General features: G+C 34.6%; 1 protein-coding gene and 1 long non-coding RNA gene across 23 annotated transcripts in view; both read left to right on the forward strand.

Moving 5' to 3' along the window:
- MBNL1 (muscleblind like splicing regulator 1) overlaps nucleotides 1–14,266 on the forward strand; it is a 222,877-nt gene that overhangs the window by 53,777 nt on the left and 154,834 nt on the right. The gene's annotated exons all lie outside the window — the stretch shown is intronic.
- On the forward strand, nucleotides 7–13,756 carry LOC126948269 (uncharacterized). Its single transcript, XR_007723385.1, has 2 exons — nucleotides 7–6,562; nucleotides 6,679–13,756. It is a non-coding gene; the product is annotated as an uncharacterized LOC126948269 (long non-coding RNA).

Consider the following 14,266-nt stretch of genomic DNA (forward strand, 5'->3'; position numbering starts at 1 on the left):
GTGAGTAACTATTATATTCTTTTAAGGATATTCAATGCTTGAATAAGGGGGATATGGACGTAACAGTTCTCTGCATTTGGGATTATGGATTGCTTTGTTCATAGTTTAGTTACACAGTGTGTTGATGATGTTGGGCTGGGGAACTTTACAAGAAGCAACAGAATCAAGTCTGGCCAAACTTTGTTATGAATAACTTTATCAGTCCTTTCACTCCATGTTTTTTTTTTTTTTTTTTTTTTTTTGCTAGGGCAGAAAGTATTGACATGTTTTTCACTTAGTAATGGCAAAGTGAGTGTCTGTCCCTGGAAATGGTAAATGTAGCTACATGTGAGTGTTTAGCCAATGCATATATTATATATAAGGCCGTGGCAATAACTGAATGAAGATGATTTTTACTTGTTGGTAAAGGCATTGTACAGTTGCAAAAGACAAGCAGATTTAAAATCAGCTAAACTTGGATAGACTTTTTACTCTTTTAATATTTTGACATTTTGGATTTTCTTTTTTTGTGGGCATTTTAAGGCCAGAGCCACACGTTTTATGGAAAATACAACTAGAAGTAAGGTGCTGAAATGCTGCTACAGCACCTTACCTGAGGGACAAACTTTGTTGAATGTGAGTTTTATAAATAAGCAGAAACTCATAAGTACTATTGTTTATTGGATTTTTCCAACTTCAGAAATTCTAAAGTGAATTAGCAGTTTATTTTCTGTTAGATGGTGATTATTTTTTTATTTGTAATAGTCTTAGCTAGAAATGTTAAAAGTTAGCTTTTGTGAGCACCATAATACTAAAATATTTACTTTAGTGTTTCTTGGCATTCAAAAATGTCATTGCATTTGTAATTCAAGTATCATATTTGAAAATGAGTCTTTTAAAAGATAACATAAATGTCTTTATTTTGACACACAAGGTCAAGACTAGAAATGTGTTCCTGGGTACTTTCAACCTACTTGGTTTAATCAAATTGCTTTTGAATATTAATGTCCTAATTTAATTCTTTGAAGCTTTGAGGAGAAGACACTATCACTTCTACATATGTAGACAAGTAAAAGTCTCATAAGTCCATCTTGTCTTTACAAATATATAGTGCTATAATAATCTTTTCTTTAATAACATCAGGGTGAGTTATGAGTTAATTGTTTCAGTTCATTGTTTCCTGGTCCAGTTTAGGCTGTTCATTTTGCTAAAGTTTTTGGCAAAGATTCCAAGAACATGATCTTTAGAGTTGAACAGAAAGGAGGTGTTAAAAACAAAAATATTTTAAAATATTAGATTATTTTTAATGTCATAGTCCTAAAGATCAATAAGCAAAAGTCATAAACTCCCATTGAGACTTTCTTCAGCCTTTCCTTTGAGAGGCATCAGTGAAGGGCATAGTGGTTGTACCTCCGTGAATGTGTATTCCTAAATTCATGCCGGCTGAATTCAGGTGTAATTAGAGACTGAGACCCATAAAATGAGGGGCAGAGAGCTAATTACTCCTGTCGGTAACCAGCTGTGGCCATAAGTAACCCTGTTTTGACCCAATTAATAGTAAATCCAATTTTTAATCCTACAGACAGTTGATGGTGCACACGTAGCTGCAAAGTAAAGGACATTAAATTTTGCTGTGACATTGAGTGGTTTCACAGAAGACCTGCCCCTACAACATTTGGAAACATTGTGAAACATTAATATTCAGTTGCTACTTTTCCTTCTCAAAATATATTCTTTTTTTAGTTGCTGCTCACTTATGGCCACAGAACAGTCCCTTTTTGAGTAAAGCAGCAAGGTTGCTTAATGCCATGCTGTGTGGTTAACAAGATTCAACTGCCACATCAAGGACTTTAAATAATTTCAAGATTTTAAATGTATTTATGAAATGAACTCATTACAGCAGCTAATCAATGCAGACTTTGTCCTTTTTCTTTGTCTTTCTAAGATAAACTGAATTTAATTTAAATTTAAATTACAGTGTCTAAATCTTGGTAAAATATTTTAAATTTGAATAAGAGGAAAAAAACCCACAAATTTATTTATGATGGAGCTTCATACCCAGGAAAAAAGCTTCTTAAATGTTAGTAAAATAACTATGTTAAGAATTAAAACAATTTTGAATATGCAATTAAGCATTTATGTTAAAAAACATGTTTCTTGTGTGTGTGTGTATATATTTATAACTGACACATGTGATTTTTCGTACAGTATTTAGAATCCTTCCCTTCAGATAGCAGTCCTCTTGTATTCAGTCTTGTGTCTAAAATAGATCAAAAACATATTTTAAAACTGTTAAAGTAACTGTATGACTCATGCTTGAAGTTCTGAAATTTGGGAGCGTTATGAGGTTTCCATGCCAATAACCGCTAGATCATTTGCATTCTCTCACAGAGTAAACGAAAAAAAATTTAGAAAACTTGTAATATCCTGACTTCTTTAATAAAATGTGTCCTGTGTATTGCTTAAATCCATAGTCCAGCCTTTTCTGAGTTCTTGAGCCATGAGATGGAGGTGGCCTGTGTAATCTACTATTTTTAGAAAGTTAGGAAAGCAAACCAAATACTCTCTGAGAGGACCCTATGAAATGGCTGTACCCTTCAGCTGTGCTGCTTCAGACTTTGGCCAGGCTCCCAGGTGACTTACGTTAATAGCAGACTTCTAGTTAGAAGAGGAGAATTTATTTCATTAAAAAGACAGAAGTCAAACAGTTCAAGAAAATATTCATTTATGTAAAAGAAGTCAATTGGTATGTTACAAAGATAATGGGAAGAAAATTAGCTGACAGTATTTTAGTTGCATACTGATGATTTTAAGGTTTAAATAATTAGATTTAAATATACCATATGAAAATGTAGAATTCTGTATTGTAATAAATCTATTACTAAGTAAAATGGGAATACATGATAACAAGGAATGTAGGTATTTATTAAGAATATCAGAATTAGAATGAAAATAAAAGAGCAAAAGCTGTAATAATGTGTGCTAGTATATAAACAATAAATACTTAATTTCTCTAATTTTCCTTTTATAATTGTAGTTTTAATTTATAATAGTTTAAGTGTATATTCAATCTGAGACTTAAATTGCTTACAGATTATAGATTTAGGTGTATTAACTATTTCAGAAATCCAGAACATTTGCAAAGGTGCATTATTTGATGCCAAAGAGGATTATGTTCCCCTATGGCCTATGAAAGATATAGGAAAAAAGAAAAGAAAAATATTAACACTGCACGCCACCATTAGAAAATTATATTTCAAAAATGATGTTTCAAATAATACTTAATGACAAATTGCCTATTCAGTCATGAGCTCTCAACTAAAATTTAGGGAGTCAATGTAAAGAAAGCCTACAGAATGTATTTTAATATTTGCCAAGTTATTTATACCCTCAAAAAAAAAAAACTTTTACGATATGATCAACAGAAATAGACTTATTGTTTACTGAATTCTATTTCAAATACCTGTTCATTTTTCGGGTACTAGGGATGGGAGGAAGAGAATATAACCTTTATATTTACTGTTTAGCAAAATTCTAGCAAAAAATCTAGCAAAATTCTTTTACCTTTGAAAACTTTAGTCACTTGTTCCTTTATCAAATTGAACAATTTTATTTAAGATAATTAAAATTTATTTTTGCTATATACAATGATATCTATCTATAAATAGCACCACTGATCAGATTTATCATAGACAAATTTGAAATCAGATTCCACTGCAAAGTGGCATAGAATCAAGGACACTGAGAACAGTTTTAAAGAGCCTCTGAAGACTTAGCAGAATATATGAAGTATGGAAATTAGGTATTAGAGGGCACACAAATATATGTACATACAGGTAAATGAACAACTAAAACACTCAAAATCAGTAAGGCAAATCAAGTATCCAGATGGTCACATATGGATTGGTTGGCATAACTAGACATGAAGAAGTAGTCCCAAAGGTGTTTATAGTTAAATTTTAGAAGATGGTCTATTGCTAGCATGGTTTACCCTCAGTCCAGAAATTGCCTGTGATGCTGCTGTTCTTTCCAAGCCCCAGGCATAGACTTTTCATCGTATTTTAAAAGACAGTTTCACTGATAATCCTGATAAAATATCTGCCAGTTTTAGGCTAAATATGCAATTTTCAATCAAAATTTTGATCTAGTAGGGTCCTAATTGGAATGAGTGTTACCAGGAATTGTTTTTGTTGTTTGGTTTTTACCACTGGTATCTCCCATGTATTAAAACTTTGACAGATTATTATATATACTGTGCTGGCACATATATTCAATGTGTTTTTCCGTGACAGATTGACATATCACTTCCTTGTTTTCTCCTAATGACTCTGGAGATGAACTAACTATAAGGCATAACCTGCACAGCAATGTGTTTCATATAAAAGCTCCCTAAGCAGAAACTTCACAGCTTTGTAAAGAATACCCTGTGAATATGCTGCAGTGTATCAATTCTGACATAAACCATTCTTTAATGAAATTCTCAATAGCTGCAGTTGCTTTGGTGAAGCTAGTAATTGTATTCATTTGCCTGTTTATATTGTTAGAACTTTTTTAGAAAACTTTTTTTTTTAATGACTAAAGGTTTCTTAGACTATGAGATAAATTTTAAACCATGTTTTGAATCAAGCTACCTGCTGCTGTAATTCTAGAACTAGTTATTTTGCTTCATATTATAAGATTTTGGTACACTGCTTCTACTTTTTTCCTCATGAAATCTTGCTTCACTGTGCGAGTGTGACAAACTAAAAACAATTTAGACCTCAAGCAAGGTGGCACTTACAGCTGAATTCAGTTTCGTTGTAATTCAGATGTCTGAAGCTACTCAAAATTCCATGGAGTAGCCTTGAAACAATTTCATGTATAAGGCTGTTTCTCACTTAAAAGAGACAGTGCTGTGTGGGGTGAATTGTCTTTTGAAGAACTGTATGACATACGCCCAGTTCACGTGAAAGGTGAGAAATGGAATGTTTCTCAGACCTAGCACAGATACCTAGGGACCTAGTTTGGGAAGCTTATCTTGTCATTTTCCTTGCCAAGGATAAGTAGAGGATTTCGGCTATCAACATTGCTAATCCGTTACCTTTCATGCTGAGCAATGTCTCTGCCTTCCCACAGACTTAGACAAAGCTTCTTATTTTCTTACAAAGAGATCCTATTGAGGAAATTTGATTTTTTTTTTTTTTTTTTTAACTTCAGCAGTACTACATCCTGTGCTTTTAGATAGGTGAGCAATTTTCCATGTTAACAGCTAGGCCAAAATTCATGACTGCCAGTAGAAGTGGGTAACTAGATAGATGGCCTTTGATTTAGCACTAATGATAGTTATTAGCATGTAGCAACTTAAGTAAAAGCAACTGGAAAGGCTTGATAGAAATTCTGAGTTGTTTGAAGTGTAATAGATTATTAGAATAGTAATTTCTTCGTGAATTTTACTGTAAAAAAGCTTGATTCTAGTGAGGACTTCTTATGCTAATTTCTCATTTATAATATACTAACAACAACTACAGAGTTTTTATTTAATACTGTTTCTTATACAAGTATCATAAAATGCACATCTACGTGCAGCATCATCCCTACATTTTTGGCACATGTTTGAAATATTTTCACTTTGAGATAAAGTTTGATTTTTTTGCTAGTGATAAAACTTTCTATGCTGTGAGCTTGTGTTTTGAAAATTCCTGATAATTGCTAAATAGTATAACCCCTGATATCTTCTAATTTGGTTGACAGGTTGTTTGTCCTCTGGATTCCTGAGGGCCTTGGCCATCTCTGACCATTACTTTTCTTGTTTTGTTATCTCCGAGTTCTTTCCAGCTTTCTAATTGTCCATCTTCAGAACTGTTGGTTCAGATCTTATGTATGTCTTTCCATAGTCACACAGAAGTGATTTAGACATTTTGTCTGTGAAAAATTAGATTCAGCTTTGCCTAACAGAGACACCTCCCCCATCCCCAGCATTTGGCATAAACAAATTAGGGGTTTATATTTCAGTCAGTTGTCTAGATCTATTTGGTGACTCTATAGTCATTGGAACTCAGGTTCCTTCTCTCTTAGTTCCTGAGGAGCACATGGCTTCCAACTTTAGGATTATTTCAAAATTGCAGCGTGGCCACTGCAGTGTCAGCCATCGTATCCTTAGTCTAGGACACAGGATGCAGAAAAGGCAAGACGCTGTAACTCAGCCCAGCCAGGCTCTTTTTAAGCGAAGGTTCTCTGAGCTTCACCCAGTAATTTTTCAGTCTCTTATTGACTGATTTTGGTAGCAGGGATTGCTAGGAAGTATTTTTTTGTATGTTGCTTTGTTTAGTTTTTATTTATTATTTAAAAAAACCGTTGCCTTGATTAAAATCAGACATCTGGTAGGTAAGACAGAAGGGGAGAATGGAAATGGATGTTCAGGAGGGCCATTTCTGGAATAAAAGAGTGATTATTTTTTTCCCTCATAAAACTTCCAGAATTAAGTAAATCTCTCTGAAAAGCATCTGGGTAAGGGAGGTGGTTGAGGAGAGACCACTTTTGAAGAGAAACTGAGGTCTTCTCATCTTAACAAACTTGTCATCACTTCTTCTGTCTTGGTTATTTAGTAAGTAAAACCTGGCATATCCCAGATGGATTTATTTTTCCTTATAGAGAAAACTAAAAGAGCTTCATTTTTTGCCTTCTTATAACTGTACTTATTTATCTATTTATTTGAGACAGAGTCTTACGCTGTTGCCCAGGCTTGAGTGCAGTGGTGTGATCTCAGCTCATTGTAACCTTCGCCTCCCACGTTCAAGCAATTCTCCTGCCTCAGCCTCCCGAGTAGCTAGTCCTACAGGTGTGTATCACCATGCCCAGCTAATTTTTGCATTGTTAGTAGAGATAGGGTTTCACCGTGTTGGCCAGGCTAGGCTTGAACTCTTGACCTCAGGTGATCAGCCTGCCTTGGCCTTCCAATGTGCTGGGATTATAGGCGTGAGCCATGGTGCCCAGCCTACTGTTCGTATTTATATACACAGTCACATTTTTATAACTGGAATATAGCAGAAATACCATGTCATAAAACAGGTCCCAAATGATTTTATAAGACAAAAGAATCTGTACTTACTCTGATTTGTATTTCTGCTGCTTCCACAAATACACTTTCTTATTTTTTCTGTCTGGAGTAAAATAACAAGATGAGTTAACATTTATTGAAACTTAATATATATCAATCAGTATTTTCAGTGCTTTTCATTTTTTCATGGTATTTTGTCCTTGTAAAATCTCATTGAGATAGTTACTGGTATTACTTCCATTTCATAGATGGGCACACTGAAATACAGAGAAGTTAGGTAATACATGCAAGGTCAGTAGTAAAATGTGGACTTGAAACCTTGTAATCTGATTTCACAGACTGTGCTCTTAATTGTTTCGTTATGTTTGCTGGAAAACACTGCTTCTTAATTTATATATGCATATTCTAAGGATTCGACAAAGAAAACATAACTAACAGCAGTACTTAAGAATAAAAATGAATATCCAAGACAAATTTATAGTACAGGGCCTAAAACAGTAAGTACTCAGAAGTAATCACTATATTTTAAGTCAACAAATGAGTCAAGGAGTGAACCCAAAATAGCAGAAAGAATGTTGCCACCAACTTTCAAAGATGTTGTATCTGTTGTAAAATATATGGCCATATAGGAAAAATTTTAAATGAATCATCTTAGATAAGTAGTCACTGTATAAACTATATAGCTGCCTCCCCAGTGCATAAAAAGCCATATTCAAAAGTTTTAATTGTTTAGAAAGTGTTTTTCCACAGAAGCAAGGTGATTAAGTCATCAGGTCAACCCTGAGAAGCCAAAGTAGCCCAGAGGATGCTTGAGTTATAGTTCAGTATAAACAGTACCTTGGAAACCCTGGTTATTAATTAAACCCAAGAGGCTCCATAGAAGTGTTATCTTATCGTAAATCTTGAGAACTGCTAGAGTCACAGACCCCAGCTGCTTTTGTCAAACTATTTCTATGGCAAAGATGTATTTTAAATTTCAGTTTAGGGTTCCAGAAATTCACCTTGCCTAGTTCAGGGGAGGTGCCTCTCCCAAACACCTGGAACTCATGCTGTGAGCCGGTGCAGTTTTCCCCAGCTTTAACTTTGGGCTGCTTCTGTTTCCTGAAGCTAGTCTTCAACAGGGCATTTGCTTAGAATCAGGGTATGCAGTGAGGAGCTGGAGTCCAAAGCTTCCCACATGTGTAACATTTAGGGTGGGAAGTTGTCATCAATATGTCTTCCAAGTGACCCCCATTTTTCTGAGGACTCAGCCTGCCTGTTTTTTGAATGTAGTGCTTATTGATCTTGGGCCCTGTCTACTGCAGCTTCTACCCATTCTTCCTCCGCTTTGAAATTTTCAAGTGTGTGGTTGTTGCTGTTGTTTTCTGAATACTAGTAACCATGGGGAAACAGGTGGATCGTAAAAGTATCAAACTCAATTTTTATTTTGTTTTTTGGCATTTAATCATAGGATATGGTCAAGAGACCAGTTATAAAAACTCAGATGTGAGGAAGAAAACCATTAGGAGGTGAAAAGAATTCAACAATTTAAATAATATAACTTATGTACTTCCTATGTCAAACTTTAGGGAGGCAATTAACAACACAGTCCTCAAGGAGCTGGTTACTAACAGGGAGACTAGTAGATTAGGTGGTGGTGGCAATGGTCAGGAGGGGGAAGTTTCTCGACAGCAGTTGCAGGGTCGGTGAAAGAGATACTTGAGGAAGAGAGAAAGAAATGGTTCTGGTGGTTTATCTTTCCTTTTTCCCCTTCCCTTTCTCTCACACTATTAATTATGACACCACAAGTGGGAATAAAAGAACTAGAGGGAATCCCCAATAAGAGACTTCACATAGCCACAGGCCACCAGACTGTGGCATCTGTCCCTGAGTCATCACGGGTCACTTGGTAACCACCTATATTTTAATCCTAGATCACAATTTTAGGCCCAGCAAAATTCTTGTGAAGCTGTCTAGATTTATTAAGCAATATTTATATTTTAGTTTATGTTAATATGAGGTTAAGATCCAAGACCCTGTTTACTCCAGACCCCATATGAGTCCAGTATCTTAAGTTAGAATTTTTCTCTCTGCATAAAATTCAGACCTAGCGTATAGGCTTCTGGATTTCAGAATCACTTATACTTAAGTCCAGGCTGTTCTCAAATAAGGCAAGAAGCATCTGCTGTTAATAGTTGACAGTAAATTACACAAAGTAAAACTTGGAAAATTAAAGTCAGAAAAGCTGGGAAGCTTTTCTATCATTTTCAATTTTCTGCAAAAATACGGACATAATCAGTGTTTAGGATCTGCTTGTGATGGATAAATTACATCTGTAATTCCTTCTTTTCCATATTACTGCATCCAGACGATAATTTGCTTTCAGATATCTTTGCTTATCTAATCGTTCATAGACTGGAAATAAGTAGTAACATCTCCCAATCCTAGGAAGCATTTATAACTAAATAGGGTTAGCTCACCAAGTGGGCCAAATTAAAAATAAAAGGTTTTAGAGAAAAACAGCCAAATTTATCATGTTTGAAATAAGATTTCTCTTGGGTAGATGACATTGCCTTTCATAAAACAATTCTCCTTAAAGGGAGGCAACCGAGAAATGAACCATGAAGAAAGAAATAACTAAAGAATTCATTGTTTATATAAAGAGTCCTGTTAAGAAAGACCTGAGATCTGTGCTCTGAATAAACTATCTTTCTTCACATTAGCTTGTATTTCCCCCTGGCTAAGTTGAGACTAATGAAATCTAAATCTAGCCATGAGAAAAGATTATCATTATGAGTTTATTTATTGATTTTTTTTTTTACCTTTGTGAACTTTTACTACCAGACATTGCCATCCATGAATCATAGCAGAGTAATAAATTGAAAACAAATGTCTACATAAGAAAACCCAATATGTTAAGAACAAAAAAACACCCTCCCAACTCTAATGAACTAAAGTCATCCACATTTAGGGTCATGTACATTGTATGTGTTTTTATGGTAGAGTCTATTTAATAGCTCCTCTAAATCCCTTAAACTATGAATAACGTGTAGCAGCTTAATATGTACCATATAGTAAAGTGGGTTAAGTATGCAGAGTGAGAGATACAAGATGCAAAATGAGGTTTTTTTTTGTTTTGGAAGAATCTTTATTAGCTACTCTTGGCTTCTGTATTTCCCCCTAAGGATGAATAATGTTAGAGGAGAGATTCTCACCAGAAATATACATTATTCTGCCAGAGGTTTAATTAAGAATTTTTAAAAAATGCAGACCAATATATATGCCACTTCTTCATCTCAATTATAGAAAAATCATCCATTCTTCCTCACCTTTTCACCATTCATTACCTGCTACCAGACGTTGTGATAGGCAATTCTGATGTAAGGGTGAATGACACACAGAGCCTTTTTGGGTGTTGATAGACTAGTGGTGATTATAAGCTTTCGAGCTTCTGAAAAACACAATGAAGATTAAAATAATCATAGGATAATAAAATAGTTTAAAACCCTTCTAGTCTTTAATTTTAAAATGTTCCAGTAGAACACAGATTTGCTCAGGTAACACACAAGTAGGCATTAAATGCCTTCCTGTGTGTCTGAGAAGTTTGTTGTGAAATATATTGGAAACTGCTGCATAGTCAGTGTAGGAGGAGCAGATGAATTTTAGCCGTGGTTGTGTGTGCTGTAAAAGACTATATATGCTTGTATTAGTCAGAATGAGTACACCACTAATTTTTGTGTGGTAAGAGATTTATACTAAACTCATCATCAGTTTCTGTAATTCAGTGAGATAAAACTGAGTCAGATTGAATTTTAGGGAGCACATGTTGAAACGGCTAATTTTATTCCCCTAATTTGATCCTCATCTATTGATTATATAAACTAATGAAGCTAAGAACAATTAACCCTTACAAGGTTACACAGGGAGCTGCTGAACTGACATTCAGTGTAGGCAGTCTGTCTTCAGAGCTTATGCTTTCAATCTTATGCTAAGTTTAACTTGTTTAAATTAGCAAGATTATGGAGCACTATACAGTGACCTTGTATATACAAAAATTTAGTATATTGATTATTAGAGAATCCACATATTAGACTGTTGTACATATATGGGCAAGTATTTGTTGAATCATTTCAGTTGCCTAAATTTAAGCAACCGTACTGTTTAAAACATGCTCATTCACATTTTTTCTTAATCTGGAAAGTCACTTCTGAATAATTGCTTGTTTAGATTTTCTCATTTGATGTGGGAAATTTATATTAAAATTTTAACTAGTATTCTGACAACCCAGAGTCTAAACCTAAAGTCAAGAAGAATTTTAAGTCATTCTGCAGACAGAAGATGAACAGTATAGCAAATCAGAATAATAGACTGTTCGGCGGGGGGGGAAGAAAAAACCCGTGAGAATTGCAGGATTCCAAGATAAAGCTTGGAATTGAGGTAAAGGCATCAGATAAGGAAGTGTTTCATTTCATAACTTTTTTTTTTTTTTTTGCTTAAAATATATTTTAAATCACAAAAGTAGTAGCATAACCGTTATTTTTCTAATGCATAGAACCATGCAACTTTTTTTTTTTTTTTTTTGAGACAGAATCTTACTCTGTCACCCAGGCTGGAGTGCAGTGGTGTGATCTCAGCTCACTGGAACCTCCGCCTCCCGGGTTCAAGTGATTCTCCTGGCTCGGCCTCCTGAGTAGCTGGGATTACAGGCTTGCACCATCACGCCCCCAGCTAATTTTTGTATTTTTACTAGAGGTGGGGTTTCACCATGTTGGTCAGGCTGGTATCAATCTCCTGACCTTGTGATCTGCCTGCCTTGGCCTCCCAAAGTGCTGGAATTACAGGCATGAGCCACCGCGCCTGGCCCAAGACATTATTTTATAAGAGGCTGAGATTTTATTCATCTTACTAGGCGTTTATTAATATTATATTGTTTTCAGTATATGCCTCGTAAGACAGAAATATGCTTAAAAACGTTTGTAAGTCTTCGCAAGTTGTACTATATTAAGTTAAAATCTAGATGAAACCATTCACCTCCTCTTTGACAGTGATTCATATATCTTATTGTATGTCATACTTATTTGTAATTTTGAGTATTACATTTCAGAAATTTTCTAGGAATAAAAATTTCAGTGGTTAATTTTAATTTTTTGTTGATTTGTAATAATTACTAAATAATGCTGAAATATTTAGATCTAGTAGGTAGAATTTTTTCATGTGAATACGTTAATTTTCATGAAGTATTTAAAAATAGCTCACACTATTCTTTTTAAGACTTTTGTTATATGTAATTGGACGAAAATTTGACCATGTAAATATAAGAATCGTTGATTGTATTTTATTCATGATATGTCATAAAGAGCATGTTTGCTCTCAAAAAACATGAGTTTGGGAAGATGAAATTTCTGGGAATACTGGGTATTTAGTAGCTATCAGATTGTAATCCTGAACTCTTAAGAGATGTATCTCAAATATTAGAATTGATTATGTTATTTAAAATACTCCATTGGAAATATAAAATAATTATATTTTATATGTCATTCATTACAGTTCATTTGCATGAATGGTAGCTTGGACAGAAACTTTTGATACCAATAGCTGGTGTTATAAGTGTCCTTTCCTGAAACTCTTGCCACACGTTGCGTTTTGGCGATTTTCATAATTGTATGAATTTAGTCAGGCAGCCAATTAGAAATATATTTTTAGAAAATTAAAAATGAATTTATGTGGATTCAGTGAGATCAATTAGGTAAATCACTTAATTCAGTGTCATGCTCCGTGTAAATTCTTCATAAATGGTAGCCATTAGTATTGATTGTTTTTATCTGAATGCCAGAGTTTAGTCTAAGTTATCTTTCTTCTTATGGGAGGAACTTTGCCTTAGGTCAGAATAAAGATTGTTATATAGATTCAGACTTGGTATGTAAGTCAAACTTATTTTATGTCTGAGACTAAATTGATCACAGGGAAAAGTGAGTGGTATTCCTTGTCCTTTCATTTCATTTCTCTGGGTGCTTTCCTCATTGGTTTGCATTAGCTATAGTATAACTTTTTATTATGTTTTGGTATTTTCTGAATGTCTAGATTGGCCTGCATGCTCTTTTCTTTGGGATGAAATTTGTAATAAAAATTATTTTGTTGCAAATAAATACTGGCGACAGGAATAATGACAATGTGACTACCAGTGGTTTTCACTTCATTCCCAGTGTCACGTTTAGAATTTTCTTCAAACTAGATCTTTGGAATAATTGCAAAAAGCCACATGAAAAAATGTGCAAGTAAAAACTTTTTTTTTTTTTTTTTTTTTTTTTTTTTTTTTGAGACGGAGTCTTTTCCTGTCACCCAGGCTGGAGTGCAGTGGCACGATCTTGGCTCACTGCAACCTGCACCTTCTGGGTTCAAGCGATTCTCCTGCCTCAGCCTCCCGAGTAGCTGGGACTAGAGGCACGCACCACCACACCCGGCTAATTTTTTGTATTTTTAATAGAGACAGGGTTTCACCATGTTGGCAAGGCTGATCTCAAACTCCTGACCTCGTGATCTGCCTGCCTTGGCCTCCCAAAGTGCTGGGATTACAGACATGAGCCACTGCTCCCAGCCAACATTTTTTTTTTATGGCAAAGAATCAAGACTTTGTTAAGAGCCCAAACCGTGGATTCAGCTGGATCTGAGTTTGATTCCATAGTGACTTCCTAGTGACATTGTGCCAGTCACTTTACTATCCCAAACTGGTTTCCTTATCTGTAAAACAAGTCTAGTGTCATCTGCTTTCAAGATTTTGAGGATTCAATGAGATCAGTTAGATATAAATCATTTAGTGTAGTGTCTTACTCCATGTAAATACTCCATAGATACTAACGGTAGCGGTTAGTATTGTTCTTATCTGAATGACAGAGTTCAGTCCAAGTTATCTTTCTCTTGTGGGAGAAACTTTGCCTTAGGTCAGGTGAATGTCATTATGCATATTGCACTATAGGTCTTCGTGTTGTTTGAAAAAATTAAAAAGGACTTACCTTGAATGTGTATACGTGTGCACATACTAGCTTATTTACTTACCTGTTATCAAGAGAAAATAATACCTTAACCTCTTAACATATGTATGACTTGACTACTAGCTAAACCAGTAGGTATTAATAGAATAATTCAGTATATATATTGTCTGTGCTTGAAAATTCATTTTGTAAATGCAGTTATTTATGAATGGAAAAATAGTTGTAACCATCTGTTTGCAAATCTAATTTCATTTAAAACTAATCCTATTTAGCTTTATGCTGG

Source organism: Macaca thibetana, chromosome 2 (genome assembly GCF_024542745.1).
Source record: "Macaca thibetana thibetana isolate TM-01 chromosome 2, ASM2454274v1, whole genome shotgun sequence".
In the NCBI taxonomy this organism is placed as follows: Eukaryota; Metazoa; Chordata; class Mammalia; order Primates; family Cercopithecidae; genus Macaca; species Macaca thibetana.